Consider the following 6,573-nt stretch of genomic DNA (forward strand, 5'->3'; position numbering starts at 1 on the left):
TGGTCTCAAACTCCTGACCTCAAGTGATCCTCCAGCCTTGGCCTCCCAAAGTTCTGGGATTACAGGCGTGAGTCACTCCGTCTGGCCCAGTTTGTGGCACTTTGTTACGGCAGGAAACCAACACGGGAAACGAACCCACTGCCTCAAGGCCCTTGCATTGGCTGTGTCTCCACCTGGACTGCGTTGCTTCCACCTCAACTGGGTCTCTGCTCGAGTGTCCCCTGCCCCAAGAGAGACCCTGTCTGACCACTGCCTCGCTTCTACCCACACAGAAGGCAGCCCTCCAGCCCCACTTTCTCTCCTTCCTCTTGGTGTGTGTCCCTTCATTAGGAAACAGGCCAGCTCTGTGAGGGCAGGACTTGGTCTTGCTCACTGCTCCCCAGCACCAGCCCAGGGGCTGGCATGGAGCAGTACCCCAGCGTGGATTCGCTGAATGAGAGGATGGATGGAGGCTCTTCTAATCTTCATCACAGTGGGAAACTGTGGGTCCCCTCCATCTTTTTTTTTTTTTTTTTTTTTTGAGATGGAGTCTCACTCTGCTGCCCAGGCTGGAGTGCAGTAGCGTGATCTTGGCTCACTGAAACCTCTGTCTCCTGGGTTCAAGCGATTCTCCTGCCTCAGCTTCCCAAGTAGCTGGGACTACAGGCATGCACCACCATACCCGGCTAATTTTTGCATTTTTAGTACAGACGGGGTTTCGTCATGTTGGCCAGGCTGGTCTTGAACTCCTGACCTCAGGCAATTCGCCCGCCTCAGTCTCCCAAAGTGCTGGGATTACATACGTGAGCCACCACACCTGGCCCCCTCGGTCTTACAGAAAGGAAACGAAGGTGCATGGCATCCGGAGTGACCAATGGTGGGTAAGGGATGGAAGAAAGTACAGGTGGCAGGGCTCCAAGGCCCACAACCCCAGCGCTCCTGAGAGTCTCACCAGCTGAGAACCTAGATGGTGCAGGGGCGGGGAGGGGGATGACCAAAAACTTTCCCAATTCCAAGGCAGGATTTAACCTTTGGCTTCTTTCCTTTTGTACAATCTTTTCCAGAAAATCAAATGATTTTTATCTTTGGTTATGGCCAACTTATGGGCATCATCTCTCCAAATGGGTAAAGTTAGGAAAATGGTAAAGGCGATTGGACTCCCTCTAGTTTGGGGGCAGAGTTCACACAGCTGCTCTCCCTGGTTGACTGGAGTGAGCAGTAATGCTGGAGTCCCGGAACTTGGGCACGAATCTGTCGCTGCTTGCTAGTGGTGAGTCTCCAGACAATTCCTTCCCATCTTTAAGCCTCAGTTTCCACATCTGTAAATGGTAATCAGGATGCCGACCAGTGGGAGGGGCTTGAGCAAGGCTGGCCTCCTCCCCCTCACCCCCAGCCTTCCAAGGTTCAGGTATAAAGAGCTGAGGACCCTCAGGTTGATACCTAGGTGTGGGCAGGGCTGAGCTCCCTCCAGAGGCTCTAGGGGAGGGTCCTTCTGCCTCTTCCATCTTCTGGTGGCCCCGGGTGTTCCTTGGCTCCTGGCCTCATCACTCCTATCCCTGTCTCTGTCTTCACATGGTCTTCTCCCTGTGTATCTGTTCCTTTGCATGGCATTCTCCTCTCTTTGTAAGGACAGCAGCCATACTGGATTAGGGGTGCACCCTACTCTGGTATGACCTTATTTTAAATATTTACATCAACAATGACCCTATTTCCAAACATGGTCACATTCTGAGGTATTGGGGGTTAGGACTTCAACCTACATTTTTGGGGGATACAATTTGACTTATAACACCACCCAATCTGCATCCTAACCTTTTTCTCTGGGGATAAGACCCCAACTTTGTTCAAGACATCAGTGGGCTCAGCCCCAGGTGATAGGTCATGAAAATCCATCCCATCCCCAACTTTCTCAGCCTCTCTTGAGGTTAGGGGTGGCCACATGATCTAGTTCTGGCTCCTGAGATCTAAGTGGAAGTCTGCCAGGCTAGTTTCTGGGAAAATTGTTGCTTCCTTGATAAAAGGGGACAGAGTGTCTGTCTCTGCCTCTTCCTCCTTCTGTCTAATGCATATGTGATGGCTGGAGCTTCAGCAGCCATTTTGTGATCACGCAGCAAAGTCAAGCAAATCAGAAAGATGCTGGGTACTGCCAAAAGCTCTGCTGCTGAACCGATGCCAGAAAGCTACCCCAGAGTCCTTAGGTGAGAAAACAAAGCTTCTAATTATTTAATCCACCATAGTCAGGTTTTCTACTACTTGTGGCCACTTTCCTAACTGATATGCTGTGTTTATTTCTTCCTCCATCCATAACCAGAGGAGACCCTGTGGTCTGAGTGTTCAGTCACTGCAGTCAAGCTGCTCTCCTTCTCCTCACCTGTGCTCTCCTCTTTCCTCCTTTGTCATTCTCTACCTCCTCTTACCTTGTTCTCATGTAACCAGCTAGAATATGGAAGGAAAATACATTATATAGTAGGTGAGGAATATTTTCATTGAAAAAAATGAAAAAAAATTAATTCTTACTTTCTTATTTTGATTTGATTTGAGCTCTCACAGCTCTGGAGGCTAAAAGTCTAATGTCAACATGCCAGCAGATCTGGTTCTTGGTGAGGTTCTGTCAGAAGCCTTTTCCAGAAAATGGTACTTAAAAATTCTTGGAGCCTGGGCAACATAATGAGACCCCTATCTCTACAAAAAATAATTAAAAAATTAGCCAGGTGGCCGGGCAAGGTGGCTCATGCCTGTAATCCCAGAACTTTGGGAAGCTGAGGTGGGCGGATCACATGAGGTCGGGAGTTTGAGACCAGCTGATCAACGTGGTGAAATTCCGTCTCTACTAAAAATACAAAATTAGCCAGGTGTGGTGGCAGGCACCTGTAGTCCCAGCTACACGGGAGGCTGAGGCAGGAGAATTGCTTGAACCCAGGAGGTGGAGGTTGCAATGAGCCAAGATCGTGCCACTGGACTCCAGCCTGGGCGACAGAGTGAGACTCATCTAAAAAAAAAAAAAAAAAAAATTAGCCAGGTGTGGTGGCACATGCCTGTAGTCCCAGCTATTTAGGAGGTGAAGGTAGAGGCAGGAGGATCGCTTGAGGCCAGGAGGGCAAGACTGCAGTGAGCCATGACTGAACCACTGCACTCCAGTCTAGGTAACAGAGCAAGACTCTATTTCCACAAAAAAAAAAAAAAAAAAAAAAAAAAAAAAAAAAAAAAAATTGGACACAGCTAAAAAATCTTGGACACACAGACACACATAATATAAAACACAACTCTGGGCTGGGCAGAGTGGCTCACGCCTGTAATCCCAGCACTTTGGGAGGCCGAGGCAGGCGGATCACGAGGTCAGGAGATTGAGACCATTCTGGCTAACATAGTGAAACCCTGTCTCTACTAAAAAAAAAAATACAAAAATTAGCTGGGCATGGCGATGTGTGCCTGTAATCCCAGCTATTCGGGAGGCTGAGGCAGGAGAATTGCTTGAACCTGGGAGGTGGAGGTTGTAGTGAGCCAAGATCACATCACTGCACTCCAGCCTGGCGACAAAGCCAGACTGTCAAAAAAACCCCACAAAAACACAAAAACACAACACAACAAAACAAAACTCTGGCTAGGCGTGGTGGCTCATGTCTTTAATCCCAGCACTCTTGGAGGCTAAGGCGGGCAGATCACCTGAGGCCAGGAGTTTGAGACCAGCCTGGCCAACATGGCAAAACCTCGTCTCTACTAAAATTACAAAAATTAGCTGGATGTGGTGGCAGGCACCTGTAATCCCAGCTACTCAGGAGACTGAGGCATGAGAATCGCTCAAACCCAGGAGGTGGAGGTTGCAGTGAGCCACGATCATGTGACTGCACTCCAGCCTGAGGGATAGAGCGAGACTCTGTCTCCAAAACAAACAAAAAAACAAACGGACAAAGAAACAAAAAAATAGCTCTGTCTTATATTATGGCTGAGGCTGCAGTCAAATATGGGCTGGGCTAAACAAAAACATCATAGGAACAAACAAATATACCTAATTCTGTCATCCTCATCCTCATATCACAGCACACAGTTAACTGTTCAGTCTATATATCTGTTAGATAAATGAATGACTAAATGAGAATGCAGGGTTACTAGGAATGGTTGAAACAATACCCATAAACTCAATAACCATATGTAGGGATCTACTAATTATTTAATCCACTCTAGTAGGTTCTCTAGCAACCCATATCCAAGGTCTAGACATTGAAACTACAACCCATTGTTGAGAGAAATTAAAGAAGGCTCCCAACATGGAGAGATACACCATGTTCACAGATTGAAAGGCTCAATATTGTTAAAGATATTGATCCTCCCTCAAATGGTTTATAGATTCAATGCAATCCAATCAAAACCCCAGTAGGCTTTTTCCCCCCATAGAAATTGGCAGGGTATTCTAAAACTCATGTGAAAGTGTGACAAATTTTGAATAGACAAAACAACTTTGAAAATGAAGAACAGCATTGGAGAACTCACAGTACGTGATTTCAAGACGTGTTACAAATCTACAGTAGTCAAGAGAGTGTGGCATTGGTATCAAGATAGACATTGTCTCAATTTGCTTGGGCTGCTATAGCAAAATACCACAGACTGGGTGGCTTAAAAAACAGACATTTATTTCTCACAGTTCTGGAGGCTAAAAGTCTAAGGACAAGGTGCCAGCAGATTTGGTTCTTGGTAATAGTTCTCTTTGGCTTGGACACAGCTGCCTTCTTGCTGTATCCTCACACACAGTGGAGAAAGGAAGCCCTAGTGTCTCTTCCTCTTGTTGTTGGGAACCAATCCCATCATGAGAGTCCCACCCTCATGACCTCATCTAAACCTAATCAGCTCCCAAACGCCCCACCTCCTAATGCCATGTGATATGGTTTGGCTGTGTTCCCACCCAAATTTCATCTTGAATTGTGGCTCCCACAATTTCCATGTGTCATATGAGGGTCCCAGTGGGAGGTAATTGAATCATGGGGGCGGGCCTTTCCTATGCTGTTCTCGTGATAGTAAGTCTCACAAGATCTGACGGTTTTATAATGGGCAATTCCCCTGCACAAGTTCTCTCTTCCCTGCCACCATGTAAGATGTGATTTTGCTCCTCCTTGCCTCCCACCGTGATTGTGAAGCCTCCCTCACCGCATGGCCCTGAGGGTCAATTAAACTTCTTTTTCTTTATAAATTACCCAGTCTCGATATGTCTTTATTAGCAGCATGAAAATGGATTAATACACCATCCCACTGGGGATCAGGGCTTTCACATATGAATTTTCAGGGGACACAAACATTCAGTCCATAGTGCTGACTGTGTCCCCAGAAATAGACTCACACACATGTGGCCAACTGATTTTCCACAAAGGGGCTAAGGTAACTCAACTGGAGAAAAGATAATTTTTTCAACAAATGGTGCTAGAAAAACTGGGTATCCATATATAAAAAAGTGAGTTGTGAATTTGCCTCACACCATACATAAAATAGATCATAGACCTAAATGTAAGAGTTAAGATTATACAACTTCTATAAGGAAATAGGTCTATGTTTTTATAAGAAGACACTGGATAAAGTCTTAGTGACTTGAGTTTTGCAAAGATTTCTTAACTATGACACAAAAAGCACAAACTATAAAATTTAAAAGTCCATACCTTAGACTCCATCAACATAATGCAAATTCTGCTCTTTAAAATGCACTGTTATGCCAATGGAAAGGCAAGCCAGAGTTTGGAAGAAAAATATTGCAAAATACGTATCTGACAAAGGACTTGTGTCTACAGCTCTTACAACTTAATAAGAAGACAAACATTCTCTTTTAAAAATGGGCAAAAGACTTGAACAAATACTTCCTCAAAGAAGACATATGAATGGCCAATGGGCACATGAAAAGATGCTCAACATCATTAGTTATCAGGGAAATGCAAATCAAAACCACAATGAAATACCACACCACACCCACTGGGATGGCTATAATGAAAAGACAGACAATAACAAGTATTAGTGTATTAGTCCGTCCTTGCATTGTTATGAAGAAATACCTGAGATTGGGTAATTTATAAAGAAAAGAGGTTTAATTGGCTCACAGTTTTTCAGGCTGTATAGGAAGCATGGTAGCATCTGCTTCTGGGGAAGCCTCAGGGGCTTTTACTCATGGTGGAATGCAAAGCAGGAGCAGGCATATCGTGCTGCCAGACCAGAAGCAAGAGAGAGAAGGGGGAGGTACCACACATCTTTAAAGGACCATCTCTCCTGATAACTCAATCACTGTCATGAGGACAACACCAAGAGGATGGTACTAAACTACTGGTGAGAACCCTGCCCCCATGATCCAGTAACCTCCCACCAGGCCCCACCTTCAACATTGGAGATTACAATTCAACATGAGATTTGGGCGGGGTCACAGATCAAAACTTTATCAGTTGGTGAGGATATGGAGAAATTGAAAACCTTGTACACTGCTGGTGGGAACATAAAATGGTGCAGCTGCTGTGGAAAAGCTTGGCAGTTCCTCCCACAGTTAAACACAGAGTTACCACATGACCCAGCAATTCCACTCCTAGCCATATATCCAAGAGAAATGAAAACATATGTCCACGCAGAAAC

This window comes from Chlorocebus sabaeus, chromosome X (genome assembly GCF_047675955.1).
Source record: "Chlorocebus sabaeus isolate Y175 chromosome X, mChlSab1.0.hap1, whole genome shotgun sequence".
NCBI lineage: Eukaryota > Metazoa > Chordata > Mammalia > Primates > Cercopithecidae > Chlorocebus > Chlorocebus sabaeus.